Source organism: Triturus cristatus, chromosome 11 (genome assembly GCF_964204655.1).
Source record: "Triturus cristatus chromosome 11, aTriCri1.1, whole genome shotgun sequence".
NCBI classification, from domain to species: Eukaryota; Metazoa; Chordata; class Amphibia; order Caudata; family Salamandridae; genus Triturus; species Triturus cristatus.
The window spans coordinates 1,138,994,572-1,139,016,095 of NC_140594.1; the positions used below are offsets into that span (position 1 = coordinate 1,138,994,572).

The 21,524-nt window shown below is 44.6% G+C and overlaps 11 non-coding genes across 11 annotated transcripts; all 11 read left to right on the forward strand.

Moving 5' to 3' along the window:
• Window positions 1-309: 309 nt before the first annotated feature.
• TRNAG-CCC (transfer RNA glycine (anticodon CCC)) lies at window positions 310-381 on the forward strand. Its single transcript has one exon. It is a non-coding gene; the product is annotated as a tRNA-Gly (tRNA).
• Window positions 382-1,908: 1,527 nt separating this feature from the next.
• TRNAG-CCC (transfer RNA glycine (anticodon CCC)) lies at window positions 1,909-1,980 on the forward strand. The gene has a single exon. It is a non-coding gene; the product is annotated as a tRNA-Gly (tRNA).
• Window positions 1,981-3,507: 1,527 nt separating this feature from the next.
• TRNAG-CCC (transfer RNA glycine (anticodon CCC)) lies at window positions 3,508-3,579 on the forward strand. The gene has a single exon. It is a non-coding gene; the product is annotated as a tRNA-Gly (tRNA).
• A 1,516-nt stretch (window positions 3,580-5,095) lies between these two features.
• Window positions 5,096-5,167, forward strand: TRNAG-CCC (transfer RNA glycine (anticodon CCC)). The gene has a single exon. It is a non-coding gene; the product is annotated as a tRNA-Gly (tRNA).
• A 1,516-nt stretch (window positions 5,168-6,683) lies between these two features.
• On the forward strand, window positions 6,684-6,755 carry TRNAG-CCC (transfer RNA glycine (anticodon CCC)). Its single transcript has one exon. It is a non-coding gene; the product is annotated as a tRNA-Gly (tRNA).
• A 3,126-nt stretch (window positions 6,756-9,881) lies between these two features.
• TRNAG-CCC (transfer RNA glycine (anticodon CCC)) lies at window positions 9,882-9,953 on the forward strand. The gene has a single exon. It is a non-coding gene; the product is annotated as a tRNA-Gly (tRNA).
• Window positions 9,954-11,469: 1,516 nt separating this feature from the next.
• TRNAG-CCC (transfer RNA glycine (anticodon CCC)) lies at window positions 11,470-11,541 on the forward strand. Its single transcript has one exon. It is a non-coding gene; the product is annotated as a tRNA-Gly (tRNA).
• A 1,516-nt stretch (window positions 11,542-13,057) lies between these two features.
• Window positions 13,058-13,129, forward strand: TRNAG-CCC (transfer RNA glycine (anticodon CCC)). Its single transcript has one exon. It is a non-coding gene; the product is annotated as a tRNA-Gly (tRNA).
• Window positions 13,130-14,645: 1,516 nt separating this feature from the next.
• TRNAG-CCC (transfer RNA glycine (anticodon CCC)) lies at window positions 14,646-14,717 on the forward strand. Its single transcript has one exon. It is a non-coding gene; the product is annotated as a tRNA-Gly (tRNA).
• Window positions 14,718-17,831: 3,114 nt separating this feature from the next.
• TRNAG-CCC (transfer RNA glycine (anticodon CCC)) lies at window positions 17,832-17,903 on the forward strand. The gene has a single exon. It is a non-coding gene; the product is annotated as a tRNA-Gly (tRNA).
• Window positions 17,904-19,430: 1,527 nt separating this feature from the next.
• TRNAG-CCC (transfer RNA glycine (anticodon CCC)) lies at window positions 19,431-19,502 on the forward strand. Its single transcript has one exon. It is a non-coding gene; the product is annotated as a tRNA-Gly (tRNA).
• Window positions 19,503-21,524: the final 2,022 nt, after the last annotated feature.

Genomic DNA, 21,524 nt, shown 5'->3' on the forward strand with positions numbered 1-21,524 from the left:
CTTGCCTTTTCGTTCTGCTCTTATCATTCTCCTGGGCATTTCATGGAAGGCACTCTCTTTCTCTTCGCTGCATGGCTTCCAATGCTGCCTAAATATGTTCATTTCCACTATTTGTACTACTGCTTTCCATTTCTTCTCTTCTGCACAGATTTGGCCTTGGTTTCAATCCCCAGTTCCTTACCCTCTACAAGAAACTTTCTACTGCTTTTCATGTTGGTATCTAAACCAAATGCACCATTGAAACTGGTGCAAGATAGTCATTGAACTCGGGGTTGTAATCTTTAGAACCGAGAGCAACCACATCATAGGGCGTTGGTGGTATAGTGGTGAGCATAGCTGCTTCCCAAGCAGTTGACCCGGGTTCGATTCCCGGCCAATGCAGTGCAAATTTTTATATGTTCTCCAAGCAGGATTTGTTTTAATGCAACATGTCACAAAACGGAAATATCATGAACAGATTAATCAGACGTTAAATTAAAAAAAAAATGAAATACTTAGGCAGGCATCTCGATCGCCCCATCTGCTACATTCATTGTCCTATTAGATGCTATTTTCCAAAAAGCAGAGTCACCACTCACATGTGCTGGTAATAAATATGTTGCGGGCGGTAGACAATGAAAGGGCTGAACCCCGACCAGACATTCTAACTCTAGCATCTCTATATTAAAAAGCATTTCTAGGCAATATCTAGCATGTGAATAAAAGTAGGCAAGATCCACCGATGAATCTGGCAAAAGTCCCCAACGATTTTGTGCACACTTGTTCTCTCACCTGAATGCAGCTTCATCTTGTAGCCATCGGATGTAACTGCAGCTCACAAAATGTTATATCAGAGAGCAAGTTGAGAGGACTCCAAGAGGCAGATGTCCATGGAAAGAGCCTCTCACGACAGCAGGAAGGTTGGATATTTCAAGATGGCAACATTTCCTGTCCAACGTCCTCACGTCCCGAACGCTCCCAAACGCTCAAAAGCCTCACACCGGGCAAGCCCTCACCGGGTAGATCTCTGGCTCCCAGTTAAAATCAAATCCTGAGCATGCTAGCGCTAGGATCAAAGAGAGAGGAGAGGGTTAGAGAGCTGCTATCTTGGTAAAGGCCTGAAACTGCTAGTTCCCAAGAGGGTCTGCACTTTCAGTTATGACTGACTGTGAGACGAGAAGATGAAGATTTTCTGCACCCAGCATACATTGCAGCATGCTTAGGCAAATGAGGAGCGAGACCCACCAATCCCGCGCCACTTCGCTGAAAGCTCCTCCTCTGCATAAAGAGAACACTTTTACAAGGGAGCAGAGTGGCGCAGCGGAAGCGTGCTGGGCCCATAACCCAGAGGTCGATGGATCGAAACCATCCTCTGCTATAATATTTCTTGTTTTTTCTTCTGAGAACCAATCTGTCATTTCCACGCTACCAGCAAGGAAAAGCGCAGGCTTTTGCTAGCTATGTGAGAAAAGACTTCTCAACTATCTGTCTCTGCTGAAACACAACAGAGTGATCGCCAAAGGATCAACCCCATACTTTGAAAGTAAAGATACCCAATTATAAGCATAAATGACTGGTGGGACCGTCACACGTTTTTCTGGGCATGCTTTGAATGTCATTCTTGCCTTTTCGTTCTGCTCTTATCATTCTCCTGGGCATTTCATGGAAGGCACTCTCTTTCTCTTCGCTGCTTTGCTTCCAATGCTGCCTAAATATGTTCATTTCCACTATTTGTACTACTGCTTTCCATTTCTTCTCTTCTGCACAGATTTGGCCTTGGTTTCAATCCCCAGTTCCTTACCCTCTACAAGAAACTTTCTACTGCTTTTCATGTTGGTATCTAAACCAAATGCACCATTGAAACTGGTGCAAGATAGTCATTGAACTCGGGGTTGTAATCTTTAGAACCGAGAGCAACCACATCATAGGGCGTTGGTGGTATAGTGGTGAGCATAGCTGCTTCCCAAGCAGTTGACCCGGGTTCGATTCCCGGCCAATGCAGTGCAAATTTTTATATGTTCTCCAAGCAGGATTTGTTTTAATGCAACATGTCACAAAACGGAAATATCATGAACAGATTAATCAGACGTTAAATTAAAAAAAAAATGAAATACTTAGGCAGGCATCTCGATCGCCCCATCTGCTACATTCATTGTCCTATTAGATGCTATTTTCCAAAAAGCAGAGTCACCACTCACATGTGCTGGTAATAAATATGTTGCGGGCGGTAGACAATGAAAGGGCTGAACCCCGACCAGACATTCTAACTCTAGCATCTCTATATTAAAAAGCATTTCTAGGCAATATCTAGCATGTGAATAAAAGTAGGCAAGATCCACCGATGAATCTGGCAAAAGTCCCCAACGATTTTGTGCACACTTGTTCTCTCACCTGAATGCAGCTTCATCTTGTAGCCATCGGATGTAACTGCAGCTCACAAAATGTTATATCAGAGAGCAAGTTGAGAGGACTCCAAGAGGCAGATGTCCATGGAAAGAGCCTCTCACGACAGCAGGAAGGTTGGATATTTCAAGATGGCAACATTTCCTGTCCAACGTCCTCACGTCCCGAACGCTCCCAAACGCTCAAAAGCCTCACACCGGGCAAGCCCTCACCGGGTAGATCTCTGGCTCCCAGTTAAAATCAAATCCTGAGCATGCTAGCGCTAGGATCAAAGAGAGAGGAGAGGGTTAGAGAGCTGCTATCTTGGTAAAGGCCTGAAACTGCTAGTTCCCAAGAGGGTCTGCACTTTCAGTTATGACTGACTGTGAGACGAGAAGATGAAGATTTTCTGCACCCAGCATACATTGCAGCATGCTTAGGCAAATGAGGAGCGAGACCCACCAATCCCGCGCCACTTCGCTGAAAGCTCCTCCTCTGCATAAAGAGAACACTTTTACAAGGGAGCAGAGTGGCGCAGCGGAAGCGTGCTGGGCCCATAACCCAGAGGTCGATGGATCGAAACCATCCTCTGCTATAATATTTCTTGTTTTTTCTTCTGAGAACCAATCTGTCATTTCCACGCTACCAGCAAGGAAAAGCGCAGGCTTGTGCTAGCTATGTGAGAAAAGACTTCTCAACTATCTGTCTCTGCTGAAACACAACAGAGTGATCGCCAAAGGATCAACCCCATACTTTGAAAGTAAAGATACCCAATTATAAGCATAAATGACTGGTGGGACCGTCACACGTTTTTCTGGGCATGCTTTGAATGTCATTCTTGCCTTTTCGTTCTGCTCTTATCACTCTCCTGGGCATTTCATGGAAGGCACTCTCTTTCTCTTCGCTGCTTTGCTTCCAATGCTGCCTAAATATGTTCATTTCCACTATTTGTACTACTGCTTTCCATTTCTTCTCTTCTGCACAGATTTGGCCTTGGTTTCAATCCCCAGTTCCTTACCCTCTACAAGAAACTTTCTACTGCTTTTCATGTTGGTATCTAAACCAAATGCACCATTGAAACTGGTGCAAGATAGTCATTGAACTCGGGGTTGTAATCTTTAGAACCGAGAGCATCCACATCATAGGGCGTTGGTGGTATAGTGGTGAGCATAGCTGCTTCCCAAGCAGTTGACCCGGGTTCGATTCCCGGCCAATGCAGTGCAAATTTTTAGATGTTCTCCAAGCAGGATTTGTTTTAATGCAACATGTCACAAAACGGAAATATCATGAACAGATTAATCAGACGTTAAATTAAAAAAAAAATGAAATACTTAGGCAGGCATCTCGATCGCCCCATCTGCTACATTCATTGTCCTATTAGATGCTATTTTCCAAAAAGCAGAGTCACCACTCACATGTGCTGGTAATAAATATGTTGCGGGCGGTAGACAATGAAAGGGCTGAACCCCGACCAGACATTCTAACTCTAGCATCTCTATATTAAAAAGCATTTCTAGGCAATATCTAGCATGTGAATAAAAGTAGGCAAGATCCACCGATGAATCTGGCAAAAGTCCCCAACGATTTTGTGCACACTTGTTCTCTCACCTGAATGCAGCGCCACCTTGTAGCCATCGGATGTAACTGCAGCTCACAAAATGTTATATCAGAGAGCAAGTTGAGAGGACTCCAAGAGGCAGATGTCCATGGAAAGAGCCTCTCACGACAGCAGGAAGGTTGGATATTTCAAGATGGCAACATTTCCTGTCCAATGTCCTCACGTCCCGAATGCTCCCAAACGCTCAAAAGCCTCGCCCTCACCGGGTAGATCTCTGGCTCCCAGTTAAAATCAAATCCTGAGCATGCTAGCGCTAGGATCAAAGAGAGAGGAGAGGGTTAGAGAGCTGCTATCTTGGTAAAGGCCTGAAACTGCTAGTTCCCAAGAGGGTCTGCACTTTCAGTTATGACTGACTGTGAGACGAGAAGATGAAGATTTTCTGCACCCAGCATACATTGCAGAATGCTTAGGCAAATGAGGAGCGAGACCCACCAATCCCTCGCCACTTCGCTGAAAGCTCCTCCTCTGCATAAAGAGAACACTTTTACAAGGGAGCAGAGTGGCGCAGCGGAAGCGTGCTGGGCCCATAACCCAGAGGTCGATGGATCGAAACCATCCTCTGCTATAATATTTCTTGTTTTTTCTTCTGAGAACCAATCTGTCATTTCCACGCTACCAGCAAGGAAAAGCGCAGGCTTTTGCTAGCTATGTGAGAAAAGACTTCTCAACTATCTGTCTCTGCTGAAACACAACAGAGTGATCGCCAAAGGATCAACCCCATACTTTGAAAGTAAAGATACCCAATTATAAGCATAAATGACTGGTGGGACCGTCACACGTTTTTCTGGGCATGCTTTGAATGTCATTCTTGCCTTTTCGTTCTGCTCTTATCATTCTCCTGGGCATTTCATGGAAGGCACTCTCTTTCTCTTCGCTGCTTTGCTTCCAATGCTGCCTAAATATGTTCATTTCCACTATTTGTACTACTGCTTTCCATTTCTTCTCTTCTGCACAGATTTGGCCTTGGTTTCAATCCCCAGTTCCTTACCCTCTACAAGAAACTTTCTACTGCTTTTCATGTTGGTATCTAAACCAAATGCACCATTGAAACTGGTGCAAGATAGTCATTGAACTCGGGGTTGTAATCTTTAGAACCGAGAGCACCCACATCATAGGGCGTTGGTGGTATAGTGGTGAGCATAGCTGCTTCCCAAGCAGTTGACCCGGGTTCGATTCCCGGCCAATGCAGTGCAAATTTTTAGATGTTCTCCAAGCAGGATTTGTTTTAATGCAACATGTCACAAAACGGAAATATCATGAACAGATTAATCAGACGTTAAATTAAAAAAAAAATGAAATACTTAGGCAGGCATCTCGATCGCCCCATCTGCTACATTCATTGTCCTATTAGATGCTATTTTCCAAAAAGCAGAGTCACCACTCACATGTGCTGGTAATAAATATGTTGCGGGCGGTAGACAATGAAAGGGCTGAACCCCGACCAGACATTCTAACTCTAGCATCTCTATATTAAAAAGCATTTCTAGGCAATATCTAGCATGTGAATAAAAGTAGGCAAGATCCACCGATGAATCTGGCAAAAGTCCCCAACGATTTTGTGCACACTTGTTCTCTCACCTGAATGCAGCGCCACCTTGTAGCCATCGGATGTAACTGCAGCTCACAAAATGTTATATCAGAGAGCAAGTTGAGAGGACTCCAAGAGGCAGATGTCCATGGAAAGAGCCTCTCACGACAGCAGGAAGGTTGGATATTTCAAGATGGCAACATTTCCTGTCCAATGTCCTCACGTCCCGAACGCTCCCAAACGCTCAAAAGCCTCGCCCTCACCGGGTAGATCTCTGGCTCCCAGTTAAAATCAAATCCTGAGCATGCTAGCGCTAGGATCAAAGAGAGAGGAAAGGGTTAGAGAGCTGCTATCTTGGTAAAGGCCTGAAACTGCTAGTTCCCAAGAGGGTCTGCACTTTCAGTTATGACTGGCTGTGAGACGAGAAGATGAAGATTTTCTGCACCCAGCATACATTGCAGCATGCTTAGGCAAATGAGGAGCGAGACCCACCAATCCCTCGCCACTTCGCTGAAAGCTCCTCCTCTGCATAAAGAGAACACTTTTACAAGGGAGCAGAGTGGCGCAGCGGAAGCGTGCTGGGCCCATAACCCAGAGGTCGATGGATCGAAACCATCCTCTGCTATAATATTTCTTGTTTTTTCTTCTGAGAACCAATCTGTCATTTCCACGCTACCAGCAAGGAAAAGCGCAGGCTTGTGCTAGCTATGTGAGAAAAGACTTCTCAACTATCTGTCTCTGCTGAAATACAAGAGAGTGATCGCCAAAGGATCAACCCCATACTTTGAAAGTAAAGATACCCAATTATAAGCATAAATGACTGGTGGGACCGTCACACGTTTTTCTGGGCATGCTTTGAATGTCATTCTTGCCTTTTCGTTCTGCTCTTATCATTCTCCTGGGCATTTCATGGAAGGCACTCTCTTTCCCTTCGCTGCTTTGCTTCCAATGCTGCCTAAATATGTTCATTTCCACTATTTGTTTTACTGCTTTCCATTTCTTCTCTTCTGCACAGATTTGGCCTTGGTTTCAATCCCCAGTTCCTTACCCTCTACAAGAAACTTTCTACTGCTTTTCATGTTGGTATCTAAACCAAATGCACCATTGAAACTGTTGCAAGATAGTCATTGAACTCGGGGTTGTAATCTTTAGAACCGAGAGAAACCACAACATAGGGCGTTGGTGGTATAGTGGTGAGCATAGCTGCTTCCCAAGCAGTTGACCCGGGTTCGATTCCCGCCCAATGCAGTGCAAATTTTTATATGTTCTCCAAGCAGGATTTGTTTTAATGCAACATGTCACAAAACGGAAATATCATGAACAGATTAATCAGACGTTAAATTTAAAAAAAAATGAAATACTTAGGCAGGCATCTCGATCGCCCCATCTGCTACATTCATTGTCCTATTAGATGCTATTTTCCAAAAAGCAGAGTCACCACTCACATGTGCTGGTAATAAATATGTTGCGGGCGGTAGACAATGAAAGGGCTGAACCCTGACCAGACATTCTAACTCTAGCATCTCTATATTAAAAAGCCTTTCTAGGCAATATCTAGCATGTGAATAAAAGTAGGCAAGATCCACCGATGAATCTGGCAAAAGTCCCCAACGGATTTGTGCACACTTGTTCTCTCACCTGAATGCAGCGCCATCTTGTAGCCATCGGATGTAACTGCAGCTCACAAAATGTTATATCAGAGAGCAAGTTGAGAGGACTCCAAGAGGCAGATGTCCATGGAAAGAGCCTCTCACGACAGCAGGAAGGTTGGATATTTCAAGATGGCAACATTTCCTGTCCAACGTCCTCACGCCCCGAACGCTCCCAAACGCTCAAAAGCCTCACACCTGGCAAGCCCTCACCGGGTAGATCTCTGGCTCCCAGTTAAAATCAAATCCTGAGCATGCTAGCGCTAGGATCAAAGAGAGAGGAGAGCGTTAGAGAGCTGCTATCTTGGTAAAGGCCTGAAACTGCTAGTTCCCAAGAGGGTCTGCACTTTCAGTTATGACTGACTGTGAGACGAGAAGATGAAGATTTTCTGCACCCAGCATACATTGCAGCATGCTTAGGCAAATGAGGAGCGAGACCCACCAATCCCTCGCCACTTCGCTGAAAGCTCCTCCTCTGCATAAAGAGAACACTTTTACAAGGGAGCAGAGTGGCGCAGCGGAAGCGTGCTGGGCCCATAACCCAGAGGTCGATGGATCGAAACCATCCTCTGCTATAATATTTCTTGTTTTTTCTTCTGAGAACCAATCTGTCATTTCCACGCTACCAGCAAGGAAAAGCGCAGGCTTGTGCTAGCTATGTGAGAAAAGACTTCTCAACTATCTGTCTCTGCTGAAACACAACAGAGTGATCGCCAAAGGATCAACCCCATACTTTGAAAGTAAAGATACCCAATTATAAACATAAATGACTGGTGGGACCGTCACACGTTTTTCTGGGCATGCTTTGAATGTCATTCTTGCCTTTTCGTTCTGCTCTTATCATTCTCCTGGGCATTTCATGGAAGGCACTCTCTTTCTCTTCGCTGCTTTGCTTCCAATGCTGCCTAAATATTTTCAGTTCCACTATTTGTACTACTGCTTTCCATTTCTTCTCTTCTGCACAGATTTGGCCTTGGTTTCAATTCCCAGTTCCTTACCCTCTACAAGAAACTTTCTACTGCTTTTCATGTTGGTATCTAAACCAAATGCACCATTGAAACTGGTGCAAGATAGTCATTGAACTCGGGATTGTAATCTTTAGAACCGAGAGCAACCACATCATAGGGCGTTGGTCGTATAGTGGTGAGCATAGCTGCTTCCCAAGCAGTTGACCCGGGTTCGATTCCCGGCCAATGCAGTGCAAATTTTTATATGTTCTCCAAGCAGGATTTGTTTTAATGCAACATGTCACAAAATGGAAATATCATGAACAGATTAATCAGACGTTAAATTAAAAAAAAAATGAAATACTTAGGCAGGCATCTCGATCGCCCCATCTGCTACATTCATTGTCCTATTAGATGCTATTTTCCAAAAAGCAGAGTCACCACTCACATGTGCTGGTAATAAATATGTTGCGGGCGGTAGAAAATGAAAGGGCTGAACCCCGACCAGACATTCTAACTCTAGCATCTCTATATTAAAAAGCATTTCTAGGCAATATCTAGCATGTGAATAAAAGTAGGCAAGATCCACCGATGAATCTGGCAAAAGTCCCCAATGATTTTGTGCACACTTGTTCTCTCACCTGAATGCAGCGCCACCTTGTAGCCATCGGATGTAACTGCAGCTCACAAAATGTTATATCAGAGAGCAAGTTGAGAGGACTCCAAGAGGCAGATGTCCATGGAAAGAGCATCTCACGACAGCAGGAAGGTTGGATATTTCAAGATGGCAACATTTCCTGTCCAACGTCCTCACGTCCCGAACGCTCCCAAACGCTCAAAAGTCTCACACCGGGCAAGCCCTCACCGGGTAGATCTCTGGCTCCCAGTTAAAATCAAATCCTGAGCATGCTAGCGCTAGGATCAAAGAGAGAGGAGAGGGTTAGAGAGCTGCTATCTTGGTAAAGGCCTGAAACTGCTAGTTCCCAAGAGGGTCTGCACTTTCAGTTATGACTGACTGTGAGACGAGAAGATGAAGATTTTCTGCACCCAGCATACATTGCAGCATGCTTAGGCAAATGAGGAGCGAGACCCACCAATCCCTCGCCACTTCGCTGAAAGCTCCTCCTCTGCATAAAGAGAACACTTTTACAAGGGAGCAGAGTGGCGCAGCGGAAGCGTGCTGGGCCCATAACCCAGAGGTCGATGGATCGAAACCATCCTCTGCTATAATATTTCTTGTTTTTTCTTCTGAGGACCAATCTGTCATTTCCACGCTACCAGCAAGGAAAAGCGCAGGCTTGTGCTAGCTATGTGAGAAAAGACTTCTCAACTATCTGTCTCTGCTGAAATACAAGAGAGTGATCGCCAAAGGATCAAACCCATACTTTGAAAGTAAAGATACCCAATTATAAGCATAAATGACTGGTGGGACCGTCACACGATTTTCTGGGCATGCTTTGAATGTCATTCTTGCCTTTTCGTTCTGCTCTTATCATTCTCCTGGGCATTTCATGGAAGGCACTCTCTTTCTCTTCGCTGCTTTGCTTCCAATGCTGCCTAAATATGTTCATTTCCACTATTTGTACTACTGCTTTCCATTTCTTCTCTTCTGCACAGATTTGGCCTTGGTTTCAATCCCCAGTTCCTTACCCTCTACAAGAAACTTTCTACTGCTTTTCATGTTGGTATCTAAACCAAATGCACCATTGAAACTGGTGCAAGATAGTCATTGAACTCGGGGTTGTAATCTTTAGAACCGAGAGCACCCACATCATAGGGCGTTGGTGGTATAGTGGTGAGCATAGCTGCTTCCCAAGCAGTTGACCCGGGTTCGATTCCCGGCCAATGCAGTGCAAATTTTTATATGTTCTCCAAGCAGGATTTGTTTTAATGCAACATGTCACAAAACGGAAATATCATGAACAGATTGATCAGACGTTAAATTAAAAAAAAAATGAAATACTTAGGCAGGCATCTCGATCGCCCCATCTGCTACATTAATTGTCCTATTAGATGCTATTTTCCAAAAAGCAGAGTCACCACTCACATGTGCTGGTAATAAATATGTTGCGGGCGGTAGACAATGAAAGGGCTGAACCCCGACCAGACATTCTAACTCTAGCATCTCTATATTAAAAAGCATTTCTAGGCAATATCTAGCATGTGAATAAAAGTAGGCAAGATCCACCGATGAATCTGGCAAAAGTCACCAACGATTTTGTGCACACTTGTTCTCTCACCTGAATGCAGCGCCACCTTGTAGCCATCGGATGTAACTGCAGCTCACAAAATGTTATATCAGAGAGCAAGTTGAGAGGACTCCAAGAGGCAGATGTCCATGGAAAGAGCCTCTCACGACAGCAGGAAGGTTGGATATTTCAAGATGGCAACATTTCCTGTCCAATGTCCTCACGTCCCGAACGCTCCCAAACGCTCAAAAGACTCGCCCTCACCGGGTAGATCTCTGGCTCCCAGTTAAAATCAAATACTGAGCATGCTAGCGCTAGGATCAAAGAGAGAGGAAAGGGTTAGAGAGCTGCTATCTTGGTAAAGGCCTGAAACTGCTAGTTCCCAAGAGGGTCTGCACTTTCAGTTATGACTGACTGTGAGACGAGAAGATGAAGATTTTCTGCACCCAGCATACATTGCAGCATGCTTAGGCAAATGAGGAGCGAGACCCACCAATCCCTCGCCACTTCGCTGAAAGCTCCTCCTCTGCATAAAGAGAACACTTTTACAAGGGAGCAGAGTGGCGCAGCGGAAGCGTGCTGGGCCCATAACCCAGAGGTCGATGGTTCGAAACCATCCTCTGCTATTATATTTCTTGTTTTTTCTTCTGAGAACCAATCTGTCATTTCCACGCTACCAGCAAGGAAAAGCGCAGGCTTGTGCTAGCTATGTGAGAAAAGACTTCTCAACTATCTGTCTCTGCTGAAATACAAGAGAGTGATCGCCAAAGGATCAACCCCATACTTTGAAAGTAAAGATACCCAATTATAAGCATAAATGACTGGTGGGACCGTCACACGTTTTTCTGGGCATGCTTTGAATGTCATTCTTGCCTTTTCGTTCTGCTCTTATCATTCTCCTGGGCATTTCATGGAAGGCACTCTCTTTCTCTTCGCTGCTTTGCTTCCAATGCTGCCTAAATATGTTCATTTCCACTATTTGTACTACTGCTTTCCATTTCTTCTCTTCTGCACAGATTTGGCCTTGGTTTCAATCCCCAGTTCCTTACCCTCTACAAGAAACTTTCTACTGCTTTTCATGTTGGTATCTAAACCAAATGCACCATTGAAACTGTTGCAAGATAGTCATTGAACTCGGGGTTGTAATCTTTAGAACCGAGAGCAACCACAACATAGGGCGTTGGTGGTATAGTGGTGAGCATAGCTGCTTCCCAAGCAGTTGACCCGGGTTCGATTCCCGGCCAATGCAGTGCAAATTTTTATATGTTCTCCAAGCAGGATTTGTTTTAATGCAACATGTCACAAAACGGAAATATCATGAACAGATTAATCAGACGTTAAATTAAAAAAAAAATGAAATACTTAGGCAGGCATCTCGATCGCCCCATCTGCTACATTCATTGTCCTATTAGATGCTATTTTCCAAAAAGCAGAGTCACCACTCACATGTGCTGGTAATAAATATGTTGCGGGCGGTAGACAATGAAAGGGCTGAACCCTGACCAGACATTCTAACTCTAGCATCTCTATATTAAAAAGCCTTTCTAGGCAATATCTAGCATGTGAATAAAAGTAGGCAAGATCCACCGATGAATCTGGCAAAAGTCCCCAACGATTTTGTGCACACTTGTTCTCTCACCTGAATGCAGCGCCACCTTGTAGCCATCGGATGTAACTGCAGCTCACAAAATGTTATATCAGAGAGCAAGTTGAGAGGACTCCAAGAGGCAGATGTCCATGGAAAGAGCCTCTCACGACAGCAGGAAGGTTGGATATTTCAAGATGGCAACATTTCCTGTCCAATGTCCTCACGTCCCGAACGCTCCCAAACGCTCAAAAGCCTCGCCCTCACCGGGTAGATCTCTGGCTCCCAGTTAAAATCAAATCCTGAGCATGCTAGCGCTAGGATCAAAGAGAGAGGAAAGGGTTAGAGAGCTGCTATCTTGGTAAAGGCCTGAAACTGCTAGTTCCCAAGAGGGTCTGCACTTTCAGTTATGACTGACTGTGAGACGAGAAGATGAAGATTTTCTGCACCCAGCATACATTGCAGCATGCTTAGGCAAATGAGGAGCGAAACCCACCAATCCCGCGCCACTTCGCTGAAAGCTCCTCCTCTGCATAAAGAGAACACTTTTACAAGGGAGCAGAGTGGCGCAGCGGAAGCGTGCTGGGCCCATAACCCAGAGGTCGATGGATCGAAACCATCCTCTGCTATAATATTTCTTGTTTTTTCTTCTGAGAACCAATCTGTCATTTCCACGCTACCAGCAAGGAAAAGCGCAGGCTTGTGCTAGCTATGTGAGAAAAGACTTCTCAACTATCTGTCTCTGCTGAAACACAACAGAGTGATCGCCAAAGGATCAACCCCATACTTTGAAAGTAAAGATACCCAATTATAAGCATAAATGACTGGTGGGACCGTCACACGTTTTTCTGGGCATGCTTTGAATGTCATTCTTGCCTTTTCGTTCTGCTCTTATCATTCTCCTGGGCATTTCATGGAAGGCACTCCCTTTCTCTTCGCTGCTTTGCTTCCAATGCTGCCTAAATATGTTCATTTCCACTATTTGTACTACTGCTTTCCATTTCTTCTCTTCTGCACAGATTTGGCCTTGGTTTCAATCCCCAGTTCCTTACCCTCTACAAGAAACTTTCTACTGCTTTTCATGTTGGTATCTAAACCAAATGCACCATTGAAACTGGTGCAAGATAGTCATTGAACTCGGGGTTGTAATCTTTAGAACCGAGAGCACCCACATCATAGGGCGTTGGTGGTATAGTGGTGAGCATAGCTGCTTCCCAAGCAGTTGACCCGGGTTCGATTCCCGGCCAATGCAGTGCAAATTTTTAGATGTTCTCCAAGCAGGATTTGTTTTAATGCAACATGTCACAAAACGGAAATATCATGAACAGATTAATCAGACGTTAAATTAAAAAAAAAATGAAATACTTAGGCAGGCATCTCGATCGCCCCATCTGCTACATTCATTGTCCTATTAGATGCTATTTTCCAAAAAGCAGAGTCACCACTCACATGTGCTGGTAATAAATATGTTGCGGGCGGTAGACAATGAAAGGGCTGAACCCCGACCAGACATTCTAACTCTAGCATCTCTATATTAAAAAGCATTTCTAGGCAATATCTAGCATGTGAATAAAAGTAGGCAAGATCCACCGATGAATCTGGCAAAAGTCCCCAACGATTTTGTGCACACTTGTTCTCTCACCTGAATGCAGCGCCACCTTGTAGCCATCGGATGTAACTGCAGCTCACAAAATGTTATATCAGAGAGCAAGTTGAGAGGACTCCAAGAGGCAGATGTCCATGGAAAGAGCCTCTCACGACAGCAGGAAGGTTGGATATTTCAAGATGGCAACATTTCCTGTCCAATGTCCTCACGTCCCGAATGCTCCCAAACGCTCAAAAGCCTCGCCCTCACCGGGTAGATCTCTGGCTCCCAGTTAAAATCAAATCCTGAGCATGCTAGCGCTAGGATCAAAGAGAGAGGAGAGGGTTAGAGAGCTGCTATCTTGGTAAAGGCCTGAAACTGCTAGTTCCCAAGAGGGTCTGCACTTTCAGTTATGACTGACTGTGAGACGAGAAGATGAAGATTTTCTGCACCCAGCATACATTGCAGAATGCTTAGGCAAATGAGGAGCGAGACCCACCAATCCCTCGCCACTTCGCTGAAAGCTCCTCCTCTGCATAAAGAGAACACTTTTACAAGGGAGCAGAGTGGCGCAGCGGAAGCGTGCTGGGTCCATAACCCAGAGGTCGATGGATCGAAACCATCCTCTGCTATAATATTTCTTGTTTTTTCTTCTGAGAACCAATCTGTCATTTCCACGCTACCAGCAAGGAAAAGCGCAGGCTTTTGCTAGCTATGTGAGAAAAGACTTCTCAACTATCTGTCTCTGCTGAAACACAACAGAGTGATCGCCAAAGGATCAACCCCATACTTTGAAAGTAAAGATACCCAATTATAAGCATAAATGACTGGTGGGACCGTCACACGTTTTTCTGGGCATGCTTTGAATGTCATTCTTGCCTTTTCGTTCTGCTCTTATCATTCTCCTGGGCATTTCATGGAAGGCACTCTCTTTCTCTTCGCTGCTTTGCTTCCAATGCTGCCTAAATATGTTCATTTCCACTATTTGTACTACTGCTTTCCATTTCTTCTCTTCTGCACAGATTTGGCCTTGGTTTCAATCCCCAGTTCCTTACCCTCTACAAGAAACTTTCTACTGCTTTTCATGTTGGTATCTAAACCAAATGCACCATTGAAACTGGTGCAAGATAGTCATTGAACTCGGGGTTGTAATCTTTAGAACCGAGAGCACCCACATCATAGGGCGTTGGTGGTATAGTGGTGAGCATAGCTGCTTCCCAAGCAGTTGACCCGGGTTCGATTCCCGGCCAATGCAGTGCAAATTTTTATATGTTCTCCAAGCAGGATTTGTTTTAATGCAACATGTCACAAAACGGAAATATCATGAACAGATTAATCAGACGTTAAATTAAAAAAAAAATGAAATACTTAGGCAGGCATCTCGATCGCCCCATCTGCTACATTCATTGTCCTATTAGATGCTATTTTCCAAAAAGCAGAGTCACCACTCACATGTGCTGGTAATAAATATGTTGCGGGCGGTAGACAATGAAAGGGCTGAACCCCGACCAGACATTCTAACTCTAGCATCTCTATATTAAAAAGCATTTCTAGGCAATATCTAGCATGTGAATAAAAGTAGGCAAGATCCACCGATGAATCTGGCAAAAGTCCCCAACGATTTTGTGCACACTTGTTCTCTCACCTGAATGCAGCGCCACCTTGTAGCCATCGGATGTAACTGCAGCTCACAAAATGTTATATCAGAGAGCAAGTTGAGAGGACTCCAAGAGGCAGATGTCCATGGAAAGAGCCTCTCACGACAGCAGGAAGGTTGGATATTTCAAGATGGCAACATTTCCTGTCCAATGTCCTCACGTCCCGAACGCTCCCAAACGCTCAAAAGCCTCGCCCTCACCGGGTAGATCTCTGGCTCCCAGTTAAAATCAAATCCTGAGCATGCTAGCGCTAGGATCAAAGAGAGAGGAAAGGGTTAGAGAGCTGCTATCTTGGTAAAGGCCTGAAACTGCTAGTTCCCAAGAGGGTCTGCACTTTCAGTTATGACTGGCTGTGAGACGAGAAGATGAAGATTTTCTGCACCCAGCATACATTGCAGCATGCTTAGGCAAATGAGGAGCGAGACCCACCAATCCCTCGCCACTTCGCTGAAAGCTCCTCCTCTGCATAAAGAGAACACTTTTACAAGGGAGCAGAGTGGCGCAGCGGAAGCGTGCTGGGCCCATAACCCAGAGGTCGATGGATCGAAACCATCCTCTGCTATAATATTTCTTGTTTTTTCTTCTGAGAACCAATCTGTCATTTCCACGCTACCAGCAAGGAAAAGCGCAGGCTTGTGCTAGCTATGTGAGAAAAGACTTCTCAACTATCTGTCTCTGCTGAAATACAAGAGAGTGATCGCCAAAGGATCAACCCCATACTTTGAAAGTAAAGATACCCAATTATAAGCATAAATGACTGGTGGGACCGTCACACGTTTTTCTGGGCATGCTTTGAATGTCATTCTTGCCTTTTCGTTCTGCTCTTATCATTCTCCTGGGCATTTCATGGAAGGCACTCTCTTTCTCTTCGCTGCTTTGCTTCCAATGCTGCCTAAATATGTTCATTTCCACTATTTGTTTTACTGCTTTCCATTTCTTCTCTTCTGCACAGATTTGGCCTTGGTTTCAATCCCCAGTTCCTTACCCTCTACAAGAAACTTTCTACTGCTTTTCATGTTGGTATCTAAACCAAATGCACCATTGAAACTGTTGCAAGATAGTCATTGAACTCGGGGTTGTAATCTTTAGAACCGAGAGAAACCACAACATAGGGCGTTGGTGGTATAGTGGTGAGCATAGCTGCTTCCCAAGCAGTTGACCCGGGTTCGATTCCCAGCCAATGCAGTGCAAATTTTTATATGTTCTCCAAGCAGGATTTGTTTTAATGCAACATGTCACAAAACGGAAATATCATGAACAGATTAATCAGACGTTAAATTAAAAAAAAAATGAAATACTTAGGCAGGCATCTCGATCGCCCCATCTGCTACATTCATTGTCCTATTAGATGCTATTTTCCAAAAAGCAGAGTCACCACTCACATGTGCTGGTAATAAATATGTTGCGGGCGGTAGACAATGAAAGGGCTGAACCCTGACCAGACATTCTAACTCTAGCATCTCTATATTAAAAAGCCTTTCTAGGCAATATCTAGCATGTGAATAAAAGTAGGCAAGATCCACCGATGAATCTGGCAAAAGTCCCCAACGGATTTGTGCACACTTGTTCTCTCACCTGAATGCAGCGCCATCTTGTAGACATCGGATGTAACTGCAGCTCACAAAATGTTATATCAGAGAGCAAGTTGAGAGGACTCCAAGAGGCAGATGTCCATGGAAAGAGCCTCTCACGACAGCAGGAAGGTTGGATATTTCAAGATGGCAACATTTCCTGTCCAACGTCCTCACGTCCCGAACGCTCCCAAACGCTCAAAAGCCTCACACCTGGCAAGCCCTCACCGGGTAGATCTCTGGCTCCCAGTTAAAATCAAATTCTGAGCATGCTAGCGCTAGGATCAAAGAGAGAGGAGAGCGTTAGAGAGCTGCTATCTTGGTAAAGGCCTGAAACTGCTAGTTCCCAAGAGGGTCTGCACTTTCAGTTATGACTGACTGTGAGACGAGAAGATGAAGATTTTCTGCACCCAGCATACATTGCAGCATGCTTAGGCAAATGAGGAGCGAGACCCACCAATCCCTCGCCACTTCGCTGAAAGCTCCTCCTCTGCATAAAGAGAACACTTTTACAAGGGAGCAGAGTGGCGCAGCGGAAGCGTGCTGGGCCCATAACCCAGAGGTCGATGGATCGAAACCATCCTCTGCTATAATATTTCTTGTTTTTTCTTCTGAGAACCAATCTGTCATTTCCACGCTACCAGCAAGGAAAAGCGCAGGCTTGTGCTAGCTATGTGAGAAAAGACTTCTCAACTATCTGTCTCTGCTGAAACACAACAGAGTGATCGCCAAAGGATCAACCCCATACTTTGAAAGTAAAGATACCCAATTATAAGCATAAATGACTGGTGGGACCGTCACACGTTTTTCTGGGCATGCTTTGAATGTCATTCTTGCCTTTTCGTTCTGCTCTTATCATTCTCCTGGGCATTTCATGGAAGGCACTCTCTTTCTCTTCGCTGCTTTGCTTCCAATGCTGCCTAAATATGTTCATTTCCACTATTTGTACTACTGCTTTCCATTTCTTCTCTTCTGCACAGATTTGGCCTTGGTTTCAATCCCCAGTTCCTTACCCTCTACAAGAAACTTTCTACTGCTTTTCATGTTGGTATCTAAACCAAATGCACCATTGAAACTGGTGCAAGATAGTCATTGAACTCGGGATTGTAATCTTTAGAACGAGAGCAACCACATCATAGGGCGTTGGTGGTATAGTGGTGAGCATAGCTGCTTCCCAAGCAGTTGACCCGGGTTCGATTCCCGGCCAATGCAGTGCAAATTTTTATATGTTCTCCAAGCAGGATTTGTTTTAATGCAACATGTCACAAAATGGAAATATCATGAACAGATTAATCAGACGTTAAATTAAAAAAAAAATGAAATACTTAGGCAGGCATCTCGATCGCCCCATCTGCTACATTCATTGTCCTATTAGATGCTATTTTCCAAAAAGCAGAGTCACCACTCACATGTGCTGGTAATAAATATGTTGCGGGCGGTAGACAATGAAAGGGCTGAACCCCGACCAGACATTCTAACTCTAGCATCTCTATATTAAAAAGCATTTCTAGGCAATATCTAGCATGTGAATAAAAGTAGGCAAGATCCACCGATGAATCTGGCAAAAGTCCCCAATGATTTTGTGCACACTTGTTCTCTCACCTGAATGCAGCGCCACCTTGTAGCCATCGGATGTAACTGCAGCTCACAAAATGTTATATCAGAGAGAAAGTTGAGAGGACTCCAAGAGGCAGATGTCCATGGCAAGAGCATCTCACGACAGCAGGAAGGTTGGATATTTCAAGATGGCAACATTTCCTGTCCAACGTCCTCACGTCCCGAACGCTCCCAAACGCTCAAAAGCCTCACACCGGGCAAGCCCTCACCGGGTAGATCTCTGGCTCCCAGTTAAAATCAAATCCTGAGCATGCTAGCGCTAGGATCAAAGAGAGAGGAGAGGGTTAGAGAGCTGCTATCTTGGTAAAGGCCTGAAACTGCTAGTTCCCAAGAGGGTCTGCACTTTCAGTTATGACTGACTGTGAGACGAGAAGATGAAGATTTTCTGCACCCAGCATACATTGCAGCATGCTTAGGCAAATGAGGAGCGAGACCCACCAATCCCTCGCCACTTCGCTGAAAGCTCCTCCTCTGCATAAAGAGAACACTTTTACAAGGGAGCAGAGTGGCGCAGCGGAAGCGTGCTGGGCCCATAACCCAGAGGTCGATGGATCGAAACCATCCTCTGCTATAATATTTCTTGTTTTTTCTTCTGAGGACCAATCTGTCATTTCCACGCTACCAGCAAGGAAAAGCGCAGGCTTGTGCTAGCTATGTGAGAAAAGACTTCTCAACTATCTGTCTCTGCTGAAATACAAGAGAGTGATCGCCAAAGGATCAAACCCATACTTTGAAAGTAAAGATACCCAATTATAAGCATAAATGACTGGTGGGACCGTCACACGTTTTTCTGGGCATGCTTTGAATGTCATTCTTGCCTTTTCGTTCTGCTCTTATCATTCTCCTGGGCATTTCATGGAAGGCACTCTCTTTCTCTTCGCTGCTTTGCTTCCAATGCTGCCTAAATATGTTCATTTCCACTATTTGTACTACTGCTTTCCATTTCTTCTCTTCTGCACAGATTTGGCCTTGGTTTCAATCCCCAGTTCCTTACCCTCTACAAGAAACTTTCTACTGCTTTTCATGTTGGTATCTAAACCAAATGCACCATTGAAACTGGTGCAAGATAGTCATTGAACTCGGGGTTGTAATCTTTAGAACCGAGAGCACCCACATCATAGGGCGTTGGTGGTATAGTGGTGAGCATAGCTGCTTCCCAAGCAGTTGACCCGGGTTCGATTCCCGGCCAATGCAGTGCAAATTTTTATATGTTCTCCAAGCAGGATTTGTTTTAATGCAACATGTCACAAAACGGAAATATCATGAACAGATTAATCAGACGTTAAATTAAAAAAAAAATGAAATACTTAGGCAGGCATCTCGATCGCCCCATCTGCTACATTAATTGTCCTATTAGATGCTATTTTCCAAAAAGCAGAGTCACCACTCACATGTGCTGGTAATAAATATGTTGCGGGCGGTAGACAATGAAAGGGCTGAACCCCGACCAGACATTCTAACTCTAGCATCTCTATATTAAAAAGCATTTCTAGGCAATATCTAGCATGTGAATAAAAGTAGGCAAGATCCACCGATGAATCTGGCAAAAGTCACCAACGATTTTGTGCACACTTGTTCTCTCACCTGAATGCAGCGCCACCTTGTAGCCATCGGATGTAACTGCAGCTCACAAAATGTTATATCAGAGAGCAAGTTGAGAGGACTCCAAGAGGCAGATGTCCATGGAAAGAGCCTCTCACGACAGCAGGAAGGTTGGATATTTCAAGATGGCAACATTTCCTGTCCGATGTCCTCACGTCCCGAACGCTCCCAAACGCTCAAAAGCCTCGCCCTCACCGGGTAGATCTCTGGCTCCCAGTTAAAATCAAATACTGAGCATGCTAGCGCTAGGATCAAAGAGAGAGGAAAGGGTTAGAGAGCTGCTATCTTGGTAAAGGCCTGAAACTGCTAGTTCCCAAGAGGGTCTGCACTTTCAGTTATGACTGACTGTGAGACGAGAAGATGAAGATTTTCTGCACCCAGCATACATTGCAGCATGCTTAGGCAAATGAGGAGCGAGACCCACCAATCCCTCGCCACTTCGCTGAAAGCTCCTCCTCTGCATAAAGAGAACACTTTTACAAGGGAGCAGAGTGGCGCAGCGGAAGCGTGCTGGGCCCATAACCCAGAGGTCGATGGTTCGAAACCATCCTCTGCTATAATATTTCTTGTTTTTTCTTCTGAGAACCAATCTGTCATTTCCACGCTACCAGCAAGGAAAAGCGCAGGCTTGTGCTAGCTATGTGAGAAAAGACTTCTCAACTATCTGTCTCTGCTGAAATACAAGAGAGTGATCGCCAAAGGATCAACCCCATACTTTGAAAGTAAAGATACCCAATTATAAGCATAAATGACTGGTGGGACCGTCACACGTTTTTCTGGGCATGCTTTGAATGTCATTCTTGCCTTTTCGTTCTGCTCTTATCATTCTCCTGGGCATTTCATGGAAGGCACTCTCTTTCTCTTCGCTGCTTTGCTTCCAATGCTGCCTAAATATGTTCATTTCCACTATTTGTACTACTGCTTTCCATTTCTTCTCTTCTGCACAGATTTGGCCTTGGTTTCAATCCCCAGTTCCTTACCCTCTACAAGAAACTTTCTACTGCTTTTCATGTTGGTATCTAAACCAAATGCACCATTGAAACTGTTGCAAGATAGTCATTGAACTCGGGGTTGTAATCTTTAGAACCGAGAGCAACCACAACATAGGGCGTTGGTGGTATAGTGGTGAGCATAGCTGCTTCCCAAGCAGTTGACGCGGGTTCGATTCCCGGCCAATGCAGTGCAAATTTTTATATGTTCTCCAAGCAGGATTTGTTTTAATGCAACATGTCACAAAACGGAAATATCATGAACAGATTAATCAGACGTTAAATTAAAAAAAAAATGAAATACTTAGGCAGGCATCTCGATCGCCCCATCTGCTACATTCATTGTCCTATTAGATGCTATTTTCCAAAAAGCAGAGTCACCACTCACATGTGCTGGTAATAAATATGTTGCGGGCGGTAGACAATGAAAGGGCTGAACCCTGACCAGACATTCTAACTCTAGCATCTCTATATTAAAAAGCCTTTCTAGGCAATATCTAGCATGTGAATAAAAGTAGGCAAGATCCACCGATGAATCTGGCAAAAGTCCCCAACGATTTTGTGCACACTTGTTCTCTCACCTGAATGCAGCGCCACCTTGTAGCCATCGGATGTAACTGCAGCT